The sequence below is a fragment of the Notechis scutatus genome, chromosome 3, assembly GCF_049901735.1.
Source record: "Notechis scutatus isolate UNSWTSFEM ecotype Mainland chromosome 3, rNotScu1.2, whole genome shotgun sequence".
Classification (NCBI taxonomy): domain Eukaryota; kingdom Metazoa; phylum Chordata; class Lepidosauria; order Squamata; family Elapidae; genus Notechis; species Notechis scutatus.
Genome location: NC_142011.1, coordinates 112,039,140 through 112,060,542, shown reverse-complemented (window position 1 = coordinate 112,060,542; position 21,403 = coordinate 112,039,140). Strand labels below are relative to the sequence as shown.

Sequence of the window (21,403 nt, the reverse complement as noted above, 5' to 3'; positions counted from 1 at the left end):
ACGCAAGCCTGTCCGGTTGGGGCGCCATCTCGACTCGCCTCGGCACAGGGCAGATGGTCGCCGACCGAGCAGAGGTGCAGCATCAATTGGCTAGAGCTTCACGCTGTCCATCTGGCCCTGCGCAGTTTTCCTCAGATCCGCAAACATCACGTCCTCGTTCTCACGGACAACGCCACGGCCAAGGCCCATATCAACAGGCAAGGGGGCACCCAGTCCATCCAGCTAATGAGGGAAGCCGAGCGCCTTTGCCGCTGGGCAGAATCCAACCTCCTATCACTAAAAGCCGAACACATCTCCGGAGTAGACAATACTCAGGCGGACTGGCTGAGCAGGGCCACGGTGGACCAGGCAGAATGGCGTCTCCATCCATCCCTATTCGAGGAAGCGTCCAGAATATTCGGCCTTCCGGTGGTGGACCTCTTCGCCTCCCCGTCCAACACTCAGCTTCCACGGTTCTTCTCCCGGTATCCATCTCACCGGTCGGAGAATCACAACGCTCTGCGCTGCCCATGGCCCCCAGGGCTCCTATATGCCTTCCCTCCGCTCCCGTTAGTTCCCAGAGTAATACAGAAACTTCTTCAGGAGAGGGCAGACCTTCTCCTGGTGGCTCCCTATTGGCCCAGGCGACCGTGGTTTGCGGATCTCCGCAATTTATCGGTAGTGCCCCCATGGAGGATCCCCCCGGACAGGGTCTCCCTCTCTCAGGGGCCCCTTCTGCATCCGGAGCCTCAATGGCTCCAGTTAGCCGTCTGGAGGTTGAGCGGATCCGTCTGACTAGTGAGAATCTCTCGAGTCAAGTCATCGACACTATTTTGGCTGCCAGGCGACCTTCCACTACACGAATTTATGATGCCACTTGGAAGGGGTTCTGCAAGTGGTGTAGCGGGTCTCAGGTTGATCCCCTCTCTCCCTCTGTGGCTCAGATCCTAGATTTTCTTCAGGAAGGCCTTCGCAAGGGGCTCGCACCTAACACCCTGAGACGTCAAGTTTCTGCCCTCTCAACCGTGGTCTCCTGTGATAACTACGGTTCCCTTTCTCATCACCCCCGAATTAGATCTTTCCTTAGGGGCGCCACCAACCTGTGCCCTCCCACTGTTCACAGGTTCCCCACATGGGACCTCAACAAGGTCCTCGCTTCTCTCACACGTCCCGTTCGAACCTTTGAGGGATTCATCCCTTCAGTTTCTCACCTTTAAGGTAGTTTTTCTAGTAGCTATTACTTCTGCTCGTCGAGTTTCGGAAATAGCAGCTTTGTCAGTTAGGAGCGATCTATGCGTGTTCCACGCTGATCGGGTGGTCCTTCGTCCCGACCCCACCTTCCTACCCAAAGTTAACTCTCCCTTCCATAGGTCACAGGAACTGGTTCTACCAAATTTTTGCCCTAGGCCCTCCAGGGGCAGGGAGGTCCTCTGGCACACCCTAGATGTTAGAAGGGCCTTGCGTATATATATTAAGCGCACTCAATCCATGCGAAGGTCGGAATCCCTCTTCCTATCCTTTCAACCCAGGTCACTGGGGCTTAAGGTTTCTCCTTCCACCATCAGTCGCTGGATCAGGGCTACTATTGCGAGGTGCTACCTTTCCCATTCTCTGCCCGCTCCGGGTGGAATAACCGCCCATTCCACCAGAAGTGCAGCCACCTCGGCGGCCTGGGCCACGCAAGCCCCCATCGCTGACATTTGTCGGGCAGCCACCTGGACCTCTCCGTCCCCGTTTATCAGACATTATAAAATAGATACGTACGCCTCAGCGGAGGCCTCTTTTGGCCGACGGGTCTTACAGAGGGTCATCAGTGATCCGGAGGGGCCTTCGGGCCAGACGGAGTCCCACCCGTAGGACAGCCCAGCTTTGGTATGTCCCAGTCTCTGGATGCTCCGAGCGGCTCGAGGGAGAATGGGCGTTGGTTCTTACCTGATACGCCCTTCTCGGCGAGCCGCGAGGAGCATCCAGCCCCACCCTAATTTCTCCGTCTGGTGGGGACTCTTGCTTCAGCCAAGGAGCCAATAGTAGATTAGAAAGAATTAATAACCTCTCTTCTCGTTATCGCAAAAAACTGGGGAGACGCTGCGCGATACCACGTGAGGGGGGCGGAGCGTTTCCTCATCTAAAGCTCAGCCTGCAAGAAGAGGACTCAGAAGCACATCCCAGTCTCTGGATGCTCCTCGCGGCTCGCCGAGAAGGGGCGTATCAGGTAAGAACCAACGCCCAGTTCCTGCAACTGTTCATTGTATGTTTTAGCCTCCAGTCCCCTAATCATCCTGGTTGCTCTTCTCTGTACTTTTTCTAGAGTCTCAACATCTTTTTTATAATGTGGTGAACAAAACTGGATGCAGTACTCTAGGTGTGGTCTTATTAAGGCTGTTATTAGTACTTCCCTTGATCTTGATTGTATCCCTCTGTTAATACAAGTTAGGATTGCATTAGCTTTTTTGGCTGCTGCTGCACAGAGAAGAAGTATCAATTTTTGACTACACAATTGATTAAGTGATGTTCAGATGGTTGATATCTGAAAAAATTCTGATCTCCTGGCAAGACAAGAAATTCAGGATAGATACAACAAAGCACATGAATTCTTTAAACATCATTTCATGACAGATGTAGATCAGGAAAGTAGAGAGGAGATAGAAAGTAAAAGCCAAGATGAACAGCAACCAGATGAAAAAGCTGTAGAATGAGAAGAAAGATTGAGGGTGGAAAATGATCGTGTGGAACGAGAAGGCACAAGAACAAAAACGCAGAGAGAGACAAGAACAACCAGAAGAGCAAGACCCATATATAAGTAAAAAAGAGGGATGAGGAAGTTAAGATGCTATCTGTTGAACTCCCCCGCAAAAAGAAAACAAACTTTTACAAAATTACAAAGATTGAACTTGGATATAGTCTGCCTCTAAGAAATCCACATCAAAAAATAACATGGCAACCTAGTAGAATACCCTAAAATCGGGAAGCTATACTTGTCTTTAGCATATCAAAAGAGGAATAGCACTGTACATTAGATAATTGTTAAAACCCAAACAAATATACGTGAATGAAGAAGGAATAATATTAATGACAGAGATATCAATAAACCAGAAACAAACCCTTCTGATTGCAATATATGCCCCCAAATAATAAGCAGGAAGAGTTCCATAAAAGACCACATAAAAAGATAATAGAAACGGACTATGAAAATATATGCTTAATAGGAGACTTCAACGCAATTGTGGATGTTAAAAAAAGACTACAGAAGCAGTAAAAGAAACAAAAAAGGAAGAACACTTTGAGATGACACAGGAACTAGATTTACAGGATGCATGGAGAGAGCTAAATTTAAAAACAAAGCAATATACATTTTACTCAAATACACATCAATCGTGGTCAAGAATAGATATGGTATGGATGACATCTGGAATGAGAACAGACATCCAGGAAGTAGACATAACAACAAACATATGGGCAGATCACAACCCCATAAAAGTTACATGAAGGCAATATGGGAAACATGCTATGCACCTAGGATTGACAACAGACATAAGTATAGAAAATGTAAGTAATATATATATAATAGTTATGAGGGTATATGGAAGTAGTATGTATTGAAAGATTGGATAGGATGTATAAATGTATATATATATTGTCACAGTATTGTTCAATTAGTAATGGTATTATGTATAAACAGAAAAACCCAATAAAGTGTTGTGGGGGAAAAGTTACATGGAGTGGACAGAAGAAACCGAGATGGACAATGAATCAAAATATTTTAAAAGACGAGTTCATACAGATGGTGGAAAAAGAAATGAAACTCTTTTTTAAAGAAAAAAGAAGAAACATCATTGCAAAATGTGTGGGATACGGCAAAAGCATACATCCGAGGACTAGCACTAACACACATAGCAAGAAGAAATAAGAAAAAGAAACAACAGCAAAGTATACTACAAGACAAGCTCAAAAGACTTGAGAAGAAAATTATACACCAACTACAGGACAAAAAGGGAACTCTATCATCAGAATGAAAATAAAAAGAAAATAACCTAGGAATTTTTTAGGAAATTGTATAGCCAGGAAAATATACCAGAAGATATTACTAAACAATATTTGGAAAAAGCTGGTCTAGCTAAAATAACTGATACCAGAATAATGTTAAACGAAATAATAACGGAAATAACAGATGCAATTAAGAGACAAAAAACAATAAAACTCCTGGTGCAGGCAGGCTTCCCGCAGAACTGTACAAAAACTTACAAGAATCACTAAGACCCTCACTGCTGGAGGTCTATAACGATGCATTATTAAGGGCCAAACTACCTAAAACCTGGACAGAAGCATACATTACACTAATACCAAAAGAAGACACAGATCACCAACAGATAAAAAATTATAGACCAATATCACTATTAAATGTTGATTACAAAATATTTGCCTCCATAATCTCAGAAAGACTAAAAAGATTCTTAAGTGAATTCATACACCCAGACCAGAATGGATTCCTACCCAAAAGACAACTGAAAAGCAACATGAGGATTATTATGAATGTATTGGAATACTATGAAGCCCACCCCGAAAAGCAACTAGCATTGATTTTTTTAGATGCACAAAAAGCCTTCGACAACATGAATTGGCAGTTTATGATATTACAACTGAAAAACATGAATTTTGGAGAAAACTTTGCAAAGATGATTCAAACAATATACTCCAACCAAACGGCAAGTGTGATAATAAATGGAGAAACAACAGAAAAATTTAACATAAATAAGGGTGTAAGACAAGGATGTGCACTATTGCCTCTGCTATTCATATTAACGCTAGAAGTCCCTATTCAGACAGGCCAGACAAGACCAGGAAATAAAAGGTCTGAAGATTAAAAAAAAGAACAATATAAGCATTTGCCAATGATTTGGTATTTATTTTGTAAGAACCACTCGAAACAGGACCCAAATTAGTAAAAAAAAATAATGGAAGAGGTTGGTTTAGTGACATGACTTAAAATAAACAAGGAAAAGACCAAGATATTGACAAAGAACCTTACAAATAAACAGAAAAATGAATTGATGTAAAAGATGGGCATGCAAATATGTAAAAAGTCCAATATCTGGGAATTTGGCTAACAGCAAGATGTATATCTATCAAAGAAGATAATTATTCTAAATTAATGCAGCAAATAAAGATGGATTTGGAAAATGGAAAAATTTACAAGTCTCGCTAATTGAAAGAATAGATAATTAAAATGAATATTTTACTGAAAATTCTATTTTTATTCCAAGTAATTTTGATAAAACTAGGAAAAAACTTTTTTGAAGAGTTAAATAGAATGACAACAAAATTTATCTGGCAAGGAAAGAAACCAAGAATCGAATTAAAAATACTACAAGGCACTAAAAATAAGGGAGGATTTGGGTTATCAGACTAGGAGTTTTATTATCAAGCCTCAGTCCTTACATAGAATAGAATAGAATTCTTTATTGGCCAGGTATGATTGGACACACAAGGAATTTGTCTTGGTGCATATGCTCTCAGTGTACAAGCTCAGCCTATGAATGCAGAGACTGAAGCACCTCCCACTACTGGATGCTCTGAGCAGCTCTGAGGAGAATAGTAAGATATAAAGATATATTAAATGAACAAGGGAAATTAAAAATGAAACGGGAACTAAATAAATCAGGGAATTGACATGGACTGGTGGCCTTATATGCAAACACAGACAAGATATAATACAGATAAATATGGCTTCTATAGTGAACCACAAGAATTGGATAAGATATGGCAGGGGACAGATGAAAAACTGATAAAAGTAGTTCTACAACTACCTGCTGAGCTTCAAAATGGAAGAAGAATCATTAAAGGAAATTATAATAACACAGGCAAAAAACTTTGGGTACACTATAGAACTAGATAATTGGCAAAAACTGTGGGAAAGAAATTATAGATTAATAATGTCAGCATCAGATGGATTCGCAACTGGATGAAAAACTGTACTCAACGAGTAGTCATTAATGGGTCTAAGTCTACATTGAGAGAAATAAGCAGTGGGGTGCCACAAGGTTCCGTCTTAGGCCCAGTACTCTTCAAAATCTTCATTAACAACTTAGATGAGGGAATAGAAGGGGAACTTACCAAATTTGCAGATGATACTAAGCTGGCAGGGATAGCTAACACCCAAGAAGATAGGCTCAAGATCCAGATGGATCTTGACAGACTCGAACACTGGACTGTATCTAACAAAATGAAATTCAGTGTAGAGAAAAGTAAAGCCCTACACTTAGGCAAGAAAAACCAAAAGTACACATATAGACTGGGTGAAACCAGGCTTAATAGCAGAAACTGTGAGAGGGGTCTTGGAGTCTTAGTGGACAACCAGCTAAATATAAGCCAGCAGTATGCAGTGGCAGCCAAAAAAGCCAATGCAACCCTAAATTGGATATACAATCAAGATCAAGTGAGGTACTAATATCACTCTATAAAGGCTTAGTAAGACCATACCTAGAATATTGCATCTCATTTTGGTCACCACACTATAAAAGATACTGAAACTCTAAAACAAGTGCAGAGAAGAGCAACCAGGATGATTAGGGGACTGGAGACTAAAACATATATAGAACGGTTACAGGAAATGAGCATGACTAGTCTAGTGAAGAGAAGGACAGGAGAGACGTGATAGCAGTGTTCCAATATTTGAGGGGTTGCCACAGAGAGGAAGGGGTCAAGTTATTTTTCTAAAGCACCTGTAGGCCAGACAAGGAATAATGGATGGAAACTGAACAAGGAGAGATTTAACCTGGAAATAAGGAGAAATTTTCTGACAGTGAGATCAACCAATGGAAAATAAAGAAAATCTGTACAAAATGTTCTATAGCAAAATGTTCTATAGATGGCAAAAATGTTTCCAAACATGTCACCAGAGTGTTGGAAATGCAAAGAGGCACATGGATCTTATTATCACATGTGGTGGACCTGTCCATTGGCGAAAAAATATTGGGCAAAGATAAAAAATGTTGTTAGAGGAGATAGTAACACAACAAGTAGACCTAAAACCATGTTTTTATTAAGCATATTAACAGAGAAATACAATCAAAGAATCCAATATTTAATATTATGTAATAACAGCGGCCAGAATTACTTACGCACAAAATTGGAAAAATGGAAGCATACCCACGGAAGAAATGGTAATAAAGAAAATATTGGAATGCACCGAAATGGGTGTTGGTAAATTTACCTGTGAACGCCCTTTCTATCTATGCTTCAGCGAGAGCCCAGGATGGGTAGACTCCTTTTTATGACATCATTAAGCTGAGTCTGTACTTGAATATAAAAAGCCAGCCCCCGGGAGAATCCCCAGCTTTGGTGAAGATACTTGACAGACTGAAGAAGTGTCTCTGAAAGCAAACAATCCAATACATTAACATGCCTTACCATCTCCGGACAAACCAAAGGGAGGGGCTGGGCTCTCTCGCAGCATAGATAGAAAGGGCGTTCACAGGTAAATTTACCAATGCCCATTCTCCTCCATGCTGCAGCGAGAGCCCAGGATGGGACATACCAAAGCTTGCATGTCCATGGGCGGGTCCTCGTCCGGCCAATCACTCTGACAGTGGAACCACTCACTGAAGAACCTGTCTGCCGAAGGCCGCCGTCGCCGAGGCAAAGGAATCCAGACGGTAGTGTCTGATGAAGGGAGACGGGAATGTCCACGTGGCCACTCTGCAAATCTCTTCCAAGGATGCCTGGGTGGCCCAGGCAGCTGAAGTGGCCGCACTTCTGGTAGAGTGTGCCGCTAGACCACGGGGTACCGGAAGAGCCACCGCTTTGTAGGCTTGTGCGATGCACATCCTGACCCACCTGCTAATATTAGGGGAAGAAGCCTTGCTCCCCAAGTGAGAAGGTGAAAAGGGAGACAAACATGGCTTCTGTCTTTCTAAAAGGGGAAGTGCGCTTGATGTAAATTCTAAGAGCCCTTCTGACATCTAGAGTATGCCACTTGCACTCTAAGTCATGGTGTGGAAGGGGACAGAAGCCAGGTAACACAATGTCTTGGGATCGGTGGAACCAAGTGTTAACCTTTGGGATAAAGGAGGGGTCCAGACGGAGAACAACCCTATCATTGTGAAAGATGCAAAGATCCTGCCTGATAGAAAGGGCAGCCAGTTCTGACACCCTTCTGGCCAAGTGATAGAAATGAGGAAAACTATGTTTAGAGTTAGGAATTGGATAGACACTGTTCTAAGGGATTCAAAGGGGGCTTCGTAAGGGCATTAAGAACCAAGTGAAGGTCCCATGAAGGATACCTGTGCACCACAGGAGGTTGTAGGCTGGAAGCCCCTTTCAAAAATCTCCTGACCGAGGGGTGATGGGACAAGGAAGCGAACCCCATGAAAAAACTGAGGAGAGAGCCGCTACCTGGCAACGTAAGGTATTGGGGCTAAACCTTTCTCCAAGCCATCCTGAAGGAATCTAAGAACCTCTGCTGAGTGGGCTGAGGAAGGAGAGAGAGAGAGACCCTCCTTGAGGCACCATTGGGAGAAAACCCTCCAGGTGGCATCATAGAGGTGCCTCATAGAAAGTTTGCGAGACGCCTGGATGGTGAGGATAACCCCCTCTGGGAGATTAGCCTCCCTTAGCTGCTGCCGCTCGTGCCACATGATCATCTTGAGCCTCTGGGGCTCCGGATGGATCAGGGTCCCTTGGTGCAGGGAGATGAGATGGGCCAGGATCCTCCAAGGGAAGCCACAGACAGGTTGACCAAGTCCGCAAACCAGGGCCTCCTTGGCCAATAGGGTGCCAGGAGAATTAGCTCTGCTTGTTCCACCAACAGCTTCCGTATGACCGTCGGAATGATGAGGGGAAAGGCGTAGAGGAGACCCGCGGGCCATTTGCAACAAAGAGCATTGGTCCCCTCTGCTCCCTGGCAAGGAAACCTGGTGAAGAATCTGTTGACTTGGGCATTTTGAGGAGTGGAGAAGATATCCACCTCCGGAGTTCCGAATCTGGGGGAAAGATCCCTGAATAGAGATGGAGGAATGGACCATTCTGTCTGGTTGACTAAACTCCTGCTCAGCCAGTCGGCTTGGGAATTGTCGACTCCGGAAATGTGATCTGCTGAGATCGACAGCAGGTGTTTTTCTGCCCATAACCCCAAACATTCTGCCTCCCTCATAAGTGCCCTGGATCTCGTTCCCCCCATCTGTTGACGTGTGCCTTTGCGGCCATATTGTCCATCAACACGGGAACATGGGAGCCGGTCACCGAGGCTCTGAAATGCTTAAGAGCCAGAGAGATAACTCTGAGCTCTAACCAATTTATGGGATGGGTGCTGTCTGATCTGGACCAAACCCCTTGAGCTATCTGACCCTCCATATGGGAGCCCCAACCCAGAAGGCTGGCATCTGTGGTAATTACTAGCCTGTCTGGTTCCTTGAATTGGAGCCCCTTCCAGAGGGACGGGGAGAGCCACCAATTGAGGGACCGCCGGGCCTATTGAGAGAGCAGGACCTTGATTGATGAGTGGCTGGTTCCTGCTCGTTGAAAGGGGAGCAGGAACCATTGGAGCGATCGGGAGTGAAGTCGTGCCCACGGGACGATGCAATACAGGAGACCATCTTCCCCAGTAGTTTGGAGAGCAGCGACAGTGGAACAGTCTGTTGTCGTTGAATCTGGCTGATGATCTCTGCAAGGCTTTTTCCACGATCTGGAGACAGGAAAACCTGGCACAAAGTTGTGTTGATGACTGCTCGCAAGTGTAGCAGTGTGATGACCCGTAGTCTCTCAAAATAACCCAAAACATATATTAAAGTCCGGTAAGGTCTTCAACTTAACTTCACTGTTTTATTTGGCACAGTTTAAAGTCACAAAAGTAACCAATGAGGCAAACAGAAAACCAAAACAAACCGCATTGATGAGAGTTCCAAAGCAAGCCAAGATAATTAATCATAATCTCCAGGAAAATAATTGAGGAGAGTCCATGGGAAGAACGCCAGCACAGATAAATCTCTTTCAAGGTGAACACTAAAATTGACTCCTGCAAATTCTAACTGCGCAGTTACAAACTTATATACATAGCCCCACCTGCAAGCCACAAGGAGGATCATGGTAATCTCCTCTTGAGTAGACCTCGCTTTTCCCTGATCTTCAACTCCCTGCATGACCTAGGATGGATAGGGGATGGGCCTGGATCCTCTTCTGACTGCTCAGCTAGTCTCTTGCCCTTCCCCAGCCTCCTCCACCACCTCTGGAGCCACACTCCCACTCCCTGTTGGCTGTTCCTCCTCTTCCTCAGAGTCAGTCTCCACCAGGGGCATGACAAGCAGTTTGGTCGTGGGTGAGAGATGGCTCTTCTTGGTGTTGATGGAAAACCCGTGGCTTTAGAGGCAAGACGGGGTAATTTGTAAGTCCCGATGGGCTGAGTGGATGGAAGAGGACAGTATCAACATGTCATCCAAGTAGCATTGGATCCTCACTGGAACAGAATGGAATGAAGCCACCAATGCTGCTAGAATCTTTGTGAAGATCCTTGGAGCCAATGAGAGGCCGAAGGGAAGGGCTCGATGCTGAAAGTGGGCATTCTGGTAACAGAAACGGAGAAACTGGCGATGATGAGGCCAGATGGGGATGTGGAGGTAAGCCTCTGTGAGATCAATGGAAGAGAGGAGGTCGCCCTCCCGCTCTCTAAGATAGAATGCAGTGTCTGCATTTTGAATCGCCTGTATTTGACAAATTGATTGAGAAATTTTAGGTCAAGGATGGCTCGCCACCCCCCGAGGCTTTGGGAACAACAAAAAGAGGAGAGTAAAATCCACATCCCCGTTGTAAGGTGGGAACTGGTTGAATAGCCCTTATGTCGAGTAGGTGTTGAATGGCTGAATTCATAAGGGCTCTCTTTGAAGTGTCCGTGAAACGGGACAAATCAAAAAAATTTCTGGGGGTGACGACAGAAATTCCAATTGTATCCCTGACCTAACAGTGTTGAGCACCCAGGCATCCGTTGTTGACATCCATTTGGAGGCAAAGAAGGCTAAGCGACCTCCGATGGATGGGGAGAACGAGTATTACTTAGAGTGACGGAAAGCATGACCCCCTCCTCCCCGAAAGGGCCATTTACCAGCAGAAGGTTGTTGTCTGCCAGTGGTTCTTGACGTTGGTCTTGGCACTGAGAATATGCCCTCTCTGGCCGAGGAAAGCAGGAGGTGGACTCCGCCCAAAAGGCAGGTGGGCGATAAGGAGCTGGGCAATAGTCAGCTTTTTTCCACAAGGAGGAAAGAATTTTACATTTATCTCTGGTCTAGATGAGATATTGCTCTAGACCCTCGCCAAAAAGCTTGTCTCCTGCGCAGGGGGCAGAGGCCAGCTTCCATTTGTGGCATGACTCCGCCTGCCAATTTCGGAGCCACAGAAGCCTTCTTGCCGCCACCGAAGATGCCATGGCCCTTGATGCACATTTGGCAGAATTGAGGGTGGCATCCACAGTGAATTCCGCTGCTGCTATAATTTTGTTAAGGTCCTGATAAGACCTGAGGTCAGAGGCAGGCAATCAATCCTGCAGTTGGTGCAGCCATCGTAGAGATGCCCTCGTGAAAAACAATGCAGCAGTCGAAGCCTGAACAGCCCACGCAGCTGCTTGGTGGTTGCACTTGAGGGTCTGTTCGGAACGCTTGTCCTCTGGTTTAAGGACATCCTCTGGCTCGGTGGGAGTGCCAGAAGAGGAGAATGATGCCACAACCGGAGTGTCTACTGAGGGCACTGCAAGGGCGTTGGCTAGGGATGTGCTAACATTGTAGAACTGCTTGTCCAAAGATGATGGATGAGGACCTGGCCAAAGGGGAAGCACGCTGTTCCTTGAACATGTCGAAAAACAAAAGGGGAGAAGGCAAAACCTCCGTGTGTACTACTGGCTTGGAGAAGAGCAAGTCTCCTTTCCCAGAGGGTTCCCCTTGTGATTCAGGTGCTGCTTCCTCAGGTGACAGCTTGGCAGTGACCAGGGCCTTGCTAAGTAGGGGTTTAAAGAGGGCTGGTTTAAAGACTAATGCAGAGGAGAGCTGATCTGGACAAGAGTCTTCTTCCTCTGAAAGATTGCGATCACAGATTTCGCCCTCTTTGCGCTCTGAACGAGAGAAGCAACTGTGTTCAGATGGGGAGGCACCCTTTTCCCCTTCATACTCCTCCCATTCTGCCTGTGAAGAGTGGACCCTGAGGTCTTGAGGTCTGTGGAAATCTCATTGCGGAAATAAGGAAGCCATAGACTGAGAAGGGAGAAGGGCCTGAACCCTTTCCAGGGGCCGAATAATCTGTTGAAAACCTTCAGCCAATCCCTGCCTAATGGCTAAGGAAACAACAACTTGGATCTCCCTAGGCCTGTTATCAAAGGTAGTGGAGTGCTGAAGGTCAGCTGCAGTGGGCGTGAAGGTGGCTTCTGGCCTGATCTGGGAGGCCTGAACTCTGGAGGGAATGGGCGTTGGTGCTTACCTGACACGCCATTTCTCTTCGAGCTGCAAGGAGCATCCAGAGTGGGTGGTGCTTCAATCTCTGCACTGGTAGGCTGAGCTTAATTTTGAGGAACGCTCCACCTCCTCCATGTGACTTCACCGTAGCGTCCCCCAGTTTTGCGAAGACGAGAGGAAAAAAATTCGTGCTCTCATCCTAACTAGCTAAGGGTTCATTGGCCGAAACAAGACCCCACCAGATGGTGACAGATTAGGGTGGGGCTGGATGCTCCTCGCAGCTCGAAGAGAAATGGCGTGTCAGGTAAGCACCAACGCCCATTCTCCTTAGAGCTGCTCGGAGCATCCAGAGTGGGACATACCAAAGCTGGGCCTGTCCTACGGAGGGGCGCCTCCTGGTCTATAGTTACGTCGGCTGTCTAAAACCCTCTGTAGAACCCTTCTGCCAAAGGAGGCCTCAGCAGAGGCGTACGTGTCAATCTTGTAGTGCCTGATAAAGGGTGACGGAGAGGCGCACGTCAGCTGCTCGGCAAAGGGTGGGTAGCCCAGGCGGCCCGTAATCTTGGCTATGTCCTGATGAGCTCTGACATTGGAGACTGGGACATGCTGCTTGAGCTGGCGAAGCCAGCGAATGGATGACCAGGTAAAGAAGGAGGCGGCCGTGGCCGATCTGATTGTCCAGGCATCCGACTGGTGAGCTCGGCGTAAGGCCAGCTCGGCCCGCTTCTCCTCCGGCCTCAAGGCCTCCAGGGGGTCACTGAGGGTGGAGGAAGAGGCCAGGCCCACGATAGGCTCATCAACCTCCGGGGTGCCCAATAAATTGGAGAAAATTTTTTTGTCGTGGGCCGACGGGGCAGGGGGGCCCGATGAAGAGGCCAACTGATTAACCACCACGTCAGAGAAGATGGGAGGAGCTGGGATGACTTCAGCCTCCACTATGGGTTGTTTAAAAATGGAGTCCTCTTGACCTTCCGGAGCAAGAGGAGTAGAATCAGAGGAGTCCTGAGTATTTAGGCCCGAAATATTCCTAGCCTTAAAAAGGAGGGATTTGAATAATTGGGGCTTGAAGAGCCCCACAAAAGCGGGTTGGTCGGGAGTGAGACCCTCGTCCTCGGACATCTCCGCTTCTAATGGGTCCACCTCAGAAAGGGGTTCGTTATATTGCAAGGACCCCAAGTCAAACTCCTCCTCCTCTTGCCCTATTAGGTCTGAGTCCCCTTCCTCCTCCTCCTCCTCCTCCTCCTCCCTTACTGAAGGGGGAACCTCCCCCTGATGGGGTACCTGTTCATGGAGCAGTTCCGATCTGGGCAGGGATCTTACTGACTGAGATTCATACTCAGGGGCCATCGGATGGAGACCGGGCCTGGCCATCTGCTGGAGTCTTTCCGCGATCCCTTGGCGGATAGTCAACTCCATCCAGGATCTCAGTTGCTCTGGAACCTCCTGTATGAGTGGTTCGTCTTGGCGCAGACCGGCGGCTGTAGGGGTAAAGGTAGCTTCTGGTGCCCGTCTAGCCGGTGTTCCAGGAGCCTGATGACCCTGAGAGGGTGAGCTGAGCCTGGATAAGGAGGAATAGACTAGAGGAGGGGGGGTTGAGTAAAGGTAGAGGGAGTGGAGGGTGGTAGGACCGGAGGCACTGAGCCTGACTGTCTGGTGCGTCTGTCTATTTCCTTTTCCAGCGCCTTGTGGCATCTTAAGGCATCCCTCTGAGAGGCTTTGGAGGTTTCCTTAGCCTGTCTGCGCAGATGGTGGGTTTTGGATTTGGCCTTCAACGAAGGACCTCTGGAAGGATTGCGCTCTGCCATTTTAAAAGGTAAGTGAATAAGGGGTCAACCTGCGACAAAGGCCGGGTGCCCTGAGGAAAATTCACGCCCCCCTGTTGAATACTCTTTTTTAAAAAAATAATAATAAAATGCAAGCAAGCGGGGTCCAATCAGCCGAATGAACGCCAGGGGTCTGATAAGGTGGAAAGGTAGGCCTTCAGCAATTGCCTTCCCAGGCGGAACTGGGAGGGAGTGGTGCTGTAACTGTTGTGCCTGCTTAGAGAAGCTGTGGGTTCTATATCAGCCAACAATTAGGATTTAAAGAATCAGCTTCAGAAATGAAAGGCTGGAGAACGGTAGGAAAAAAGGCTCTGAGCAGGCCTACGGGTCCTGCTCCTTGAGCAAATTCGCAACGCAGCGTTTAAATTAGGAAAAACAAAATGGCGCCCGAGCACGAGGCGCTCAAAATGGCGGCCGCCTACGATGTGCTGACTTCGGGGCCTTTCAGCGGCTGAAAACTTGCTCCCCGGGGACCAGGCAAGGTCCGAAGAAACAGGAGAGCCAAAAAGGAAGAGAAAAACACTCTTCCGACAACGAAAACGGTGTTCGGTGGGGGGGGTAAACGGAACGAATTTAACAGAAAAAAGGCAATCCGCAGTTAAAAGCAACGAATGCAAGCAAGCGGCAAGGAACAAGGGCAAACGGCAGGGGGGTTTGGCTATGGAGGGGAGGCAGCCTGAAGGCACTGCTAGCCCTCCCCTTTGTCACCCACTGGGGCGAAGAAAAACGCCTCCCTGGGGTAATATCAAGCAGAAAAAAACCAAATGCGCAGGGCTAAGGAGGAAAAGAAAAAATATGACCTGAAATAGAATCAAGGAAATGAAGCAGAATCAAACTTTTCTTGAAACGGCCAAGGAGCTCTTCGAATCACTGCCTAGTCTGCACGAGGCTGAGCATAAACTGGGAAACGCTACGGTGGAGTCACGTGCAGGAGGTGGAGCGTTCCTCAAAATTAAGCTCAGCCTACCAGTGCAGAGACTGAAGCACCACCCACTCTGGATGCTCTGAGCAGCTCTAAGGAGAAGAGAGGGGGCATAGGGCCCAGAAGTTTGCTGGAAATATGGCCCAGACCTGCTGAAATCCTGAGGTTGTTCCTCAAATGCCTCAGGGGACCAGACTGGAGGGGGGGTGTCCAAAGGTTCCACGAACAACTTCCCCTACCCTGGGGAAACCCTGATGTTCGGCTGGCTGTGAAACCTGTTGCAGTTGCCCTCTCATTTGTTGAATAGTCTTGTTAAATTGTCTCTCTAGAGCTGCATGTCTGCGTTTCTCTGCCTTCAACTCAGCCTGAGTTGTCTTCTTAGGGGCTAGAGCCTTAGCTCTGATTTTTGCAGCCACTTCCCTCTGATCAGTACATTGTCTGCGTCTTTTCCTTTTAATGGGTTGGAGGGCCTGTTCTACTGGGGGGGAAAGCTCTGCATGAGCACTGTCCTGATCCATTTTAAAATAAGCAAGGCTCAAGCATTGAGAGAATGGCTCTCAAAAGTGCTTAAGGATGGCAGAGGGTGGAATTGGGTCTTTGGAGCCCTGAAAATGGCCGCCAGGCCACTTAAAATGGCCGCTCACCTCATGTCTGAAGAGACTGCACTCAAAGGTGGCTGCTGCTCGTTGATGGCTCCGAGAAGTGAATTTTGCTCCTTAGGCTATTGCAAGCCCCGAGTGATCAGATCAGCCAGAGAAGGAAGAGATGCCGCCCACGCGATCAGCTGGCTGGCTGTTATCAGTTTGCCGATCAGTTTTACAATTGGACAAACTGCGGCTATGGGGAAGGTCTCAGACACTTCCCTGCTTGCCTAGCAGCGCTTGGCAAAATGTTTATCCCAACGTTGCAGGACAAAGGAGCCCTGCTCTCCTGAAGTTGAAGCTGCCCAGATCCCCAGGAACTGATTGAAGCAAGGATAGCTTTCTAGAAAATCACTGAATAAAACGCTAACACTTTCAGAGACACAGCTTGTGACTTAAAGAAGCTGAGTCAAAGCTGGGGATTCTCCCGGGGACTGGCTTTTTATATACAAGTACAGACTCAGCTTAATGACGTCATAAGAAGGAGTCTACCCATCCTGGGCTCTCACTGCAGTATGGAGGAGAATGGACAGGTTAACAATGGAAATCAAAGACAAAGGAGAAACAGAGTATCGCCTAATATGGGACCTATGGTACAATTGGCTGGACAATAGATACAAAGGTTAGAAAACAGATGACAAAATAGGATCAACAAGTTAGAAACAAATACAGGTATAAAGCTATATACAGTAGAAGGATACGTATTGTAAGCAATATTGGTACTAGATTGTACATAATTGCAAATCAAAATATATAGAGTGATAAATGTATAGAAAAGCATGTTATAACCATGGATACAATAGATATAAGTATGTTATATAATATCAAGTTTTTATTCCTTTTTCTATGGACTATACTGTATGAAAAAGAGAAAAATGATGTATAACATCATGCATATTTTTAAAAGGTGTTGATACAACCAGCATATCTGTTGTTGCAAAATTGAAATTGCGGTGTAAAATGAAGGAAAATGCAGAATAAAAATATTTTTTTAAAGAACATAGACTTGCAAAAAAAGTCAAAGACAATAAAACTAGTTTCTTCCAAGAAACAAGAAAAAAATCAAGGAAACAGTCAGACAACTAAAGAGAGAAGATGGCAAGGAAGTAACAGGCAGCAGAGAGAAAGCAGAGCTGCTTCTTTGAATCGGTCTTCACACAAACAGAAACAATAGTCCAACCTACCAAAAACATAAATGTAAAATACAGACTAGAAATAAAAGTTAAAATAAGCAGAAAAAAATAGTAAGAGAACACCTGTCTGATCTGATAAATACAAATCACAAAGAAGCCGGCAGATATCATCTCAGAACCTCTGTACCCCATCTTTCAAAAATCCTGGAGCATCAGGGAACTACCAGAGGACTAGAAAAGAGCTGATGTGGTTCCACTGCTTCAAAAAAAAAAAGGGGGGGGGGAAACAGACCCAGGAAACTACAGACCAATCAGCCTAATATCAGTAGCCGGGATGATACTGGATAATAAAAAAACATATCTGCCAACATCTAGAAATGAGTAAAGAAATAAGTAGAAGTCAGCATGGGTGTGTCAAAAACAGATCATGCCAAACCAATCTTATTTCATTTTTCAACATATTGACTAAATTAGTAGACCAGGAAAATACTGCAGACATAATATACTTAGACTTCAGCAAGGCATTTAATAAAGTAGACCACAACCTATCGTACTTCCTGGTAAGCTACAAAAAAGTGGGATAGATAGCATCACCATCAGTTGGATTTGTAACTGGCTGACAAACAGTACTCAACAAGTAGTCCTTAATGGTACTACATTTACATGGAGGGAAGTAAACAGTGAGGTACCACAAGGTTCTGTCTTAGGCCCAGTATTCTTCAATATCTTCATTAACAACTTAGATGTGGGAATAGAAGGGGAATTTACCAAATTTGTGGATACAAAGCTGGCAGGAATATTCAACCCCCCTGATGATAGACTTGAACACTGGGCCCTATCTAACAAAATGAAATTCAATGTAGAGAAAAGTAAAGTCTTACACTTAGGCAAGAAAAACCAAAAGTACACATATATAGACTGGGTGAAACCAGACTTAACAGCAATAACTGTGAGAGTGATCTTGGAGCCTTAGTGGACAATCAATTAAATATGAGCCAATAGTGTGTAGTGGCAGCCAAAAAAGCCAATGCAATCCTAAATTGCATTAACAGAGGGATACAATAAAAATCAAGAAAGGTACTAATACCACTCTATAAAGCCTTAGTAAGACCACACCTAGATTACTGCATCCAGTTTTGGTCACCGCGCTATCAAAAAGATGTTAAGACTCTAGAAGAAGTGCAGAGAAAAGCAACCAGGATGATTAGGGGACTGGAGAATAAAAACATATGAAGAACGGTTACAGGAAATGGGCATGGCTAGTCTAGTGAAGAGAAGGACCAGGGGAGACATGATAGCAGTGTTCCAATATTTGAGGGGCTGCCCAGAGAGGAAGGGGTCAAGCTATTTTCTAAAGCAGGGGTCCCCAACCACCGGTCCCTGGACCGGTACCGGTCTGTGGATCATTTTTTACTGGGCCGCAAAGCTTGTTTTGACGGCGCTTCCGGGTTTTCGGTTGCTTCCGGGTTTTCGGTTGGAAAGTGCTTCCGGGTTTTCAGTTGGAAAGCGGTGTTTGGGTGCTCGCGCCTTAGTTTCGTCGAAGAGGGGGTGGTGGCTTCGAACGAAGAGCCGTCCCGATGGCAGTGGAGTCTCGCGTTACTCAGGTACTGGTCCGTGGAAGAATAAATAATCGTGAAACCAGTCCCTGGTTCAAAAAAGGTTGGGGGCCACTGTTCTAAAGCACCCAAAGGCCAGACAAGGAATAAGGGATGGAAACTGAACAAGGAGAGATTTAACCTGGAAACAAGGAGAAACTTTCTGACAGTGAGAACAATCAACCAATGGAACAGCTTGCCTTCAGAAGTTGTGGGAGCTTCATCACTGGAAGCTTTCAAGAAAAGAACTGGACTACAATTTGTCAGAAATGGTGTAGGGTCTCCTGCTTTGCCGGGGGGGTTGGACTAGATGACCTACATGGTCCCTTCCAAGTCTGTTTAATAGTAGAGAAATTGAAGTAGGAAGGAACATAACACATATCTCGTGATTAAAGATTCAGGTAAAAATGGGGGCCAGTTGATCAGCACAGACCTTCAAGCAAGTACTCCATCTGGGCCTTGTTGATGGACGATTTGCTCCACCAAAGGAGGGACGTGAGGACCTTTGGTGGAACCCTGACCTTGAGTTTTGAATTGCTTGATCCGGTTCTTTGGTATGGAAGCAGGAACCACTGGAGGGATCTGGAGTGTAAACGAGCCCAGGGAATAATGGAGATACATGAAATCATTTTTCCCAGTAATTGAGATAGCTCCAGAAGGGAGACCCTCCTAAGGCGCCTGATGGTTTTAACTGATTTCTGGATGCTGAGAAGCCTATCCGAAGATAGGAACACCTTCCCTTTCAGAGTGTCAATAACCGTCCCCAAGTGGGTTATTCTGGTGGAAGGGGATAACTGGCTTTTCTTCCAATTGATAAGGAACCCATGTTCCTGGAGAGTGGCTAGAGTAACCTGAGTATCCCTCACTGCTTGATCTTTAGAGCGGGATAGGATGAGGATGTCGTCCAGGTAACAGTGGAGGCGCACCGGGAGGGTTCTGAGGTGGGCAGCTAGTGTGGCTAGGACCTTGGTAAAGGTTCTGGGGGCGGAGGCTAAGCCAAATGGAAGTGCCACGTATTGGAAGTGGAGGTTATTGTAACAAAAACGCAGGAATTTATAATGGGAAGGTCGGATTGGGATGTGAAGGTATGCCTCCGAGAGGTCGATGGATGACAGCCAGTCCCCCTGTCTAGCTCCCAGTAGGATAGATTGCAATGTGTGCATCTTGAACTTGCGAATAAACCAGATAGCGGTTAAGCCGCTTTAAGTCCAGAATTGCTCTCCATCCCCCCGAGTGTTTTGGGACTACGAACAAGTGGGAGTAGAAGCCCTTCCCTCGTTAAGACTAAGGGACAGGTTGGATGGCCCTTATGTCAATTAGGTGCTGGATGGCTGAGTCCATGAGACTGCGTTTAGTGCGGTTCTTGGAGAGGGGGCATGGCATGAAGAAATCGGGGGGAGCGGATTGAAATTCGAGGGCAAGGCAGAACCTGATGGTGTCCCTAACCCAGGCGTCAGAAGTAGAGGCATCCCACTGGTTGGCAAAAGCTTTAAGACGCCCGCCAATGGGAATTGGGTCATGTGGCCTATCTGGAGTGCCGAAAGGGCCGGCTTCCAGATCCCCGAAAGGGCCTTTTGTAGTTGCTGCCCCTTCTGTTTCTGTCAGAGGAGTCGGTCCTATCCTGGGGTTGACCCGACCCAAAGGGAGGGGGCCTTTGATATCTGGTGCTTTTCCAGTCTTTTGTCTATGAAATAGACCTGTCACCTCTTTTTCTAGGATCACCAGAAGTGGGGATTCCAAAGGGATGGAGACAGATGAAGGAGATGTAGCTATTGTTGGTTTATCTGAGATGGGGAAAGTAGAGATAATTGACAATGATCTTTTCTCAAACCTACAGTACAACACATTCAGGTCATCTGCCAGTTGGTGATTCCCTTCAATAAGAGAGGGGGGTCTGATGTAGCCTTTGAGGTAGGTTAGCATAAAGAAGAAATAAAGTTCAGAAAGCATGGGCTTGAGCGACCAGATTTCATTAATATAGTTTTCGATAAGACCAACTAAAATAATTTTAAGTGACTGTAAGATATAGAATATTAAAGGGAAACTTAAGAATTGTACTACAGAATGGATGTTTTTGATCTACAGGTAGACCTTGTCTTACTACTAGTCACTTAGCAATCATTCGAAGTTACAATGACCCCCCACACACACAAAAAAGATACTTATGTCCTGGATTTAAACACTGACACTCATTCTCCATGCAGTCATGTGATTGCATTTTGGGCACTTGGTCCACATTTGTTGCCATGTGCAGTGTCCTGGGGTCACAGGACCGCAATTTCATGGACAATTTCCTTTCCTGCCTCCAGGTGGGCACGGGGGGGGGAGGAAAGAGAGAGAGGCAGGAGCAATCCAAAACTGGAGAATTAATGGGGAGAGCTGATAGCGGGCACTGGGGGAGGGGACTGTTGTTGCTACCGCCACTATGTGTGGGAACTGGTTGGCACGTGCATCTTAGGGAGCTGACTCCGGGGTCCCTCGAAGAGCCGTGAGGCGCGAGAACTGCACGGCCCAGATTAATTACTTTCAGGGGTCATTTCTTCTGCGGCCCACCAAAAATTTTCCACGGCCCACTGGTTGCCGCCCACTGGCTTAGAGAAGAGAAAATTGTATTTTGCCAACAAGCAAAAGCCTATTCAAAAAGTAATTCAATCAATCTGGCAAATGGCCCAGAAGCTAAGTTCAAGTAGTCTTGCTTAACAATGGTAATTGGGTCTAGAATTCTGCCCTAAGCAAAACAGTTGTAAAGTGTGACATCATGTGACCAAGGTACCTAGTGTCAGCAGTTCCATCAATCTCTGGTCACCATTGTAAAGCGAGGACCACCCAGGCCAAGCAAGGATCTCACATTAACAATTTCCTGACTTTTCTTATGGGAAGCTTGC

General features: G+C 46.4%; 1 protein-coding gene across 3 annotated transcripts in view; it reads right to left on the bottom strand.

Moving 5' to 3' along the window:
- Nucleotides 1-21,403, bottom strand: part of SUCO (SUN domain containing ossification factor) — a 210,093-nt gene that overhangs the window by 161,503 nt on the left and 27,187 nt on the right. The window lies entirely within an intron of this gene.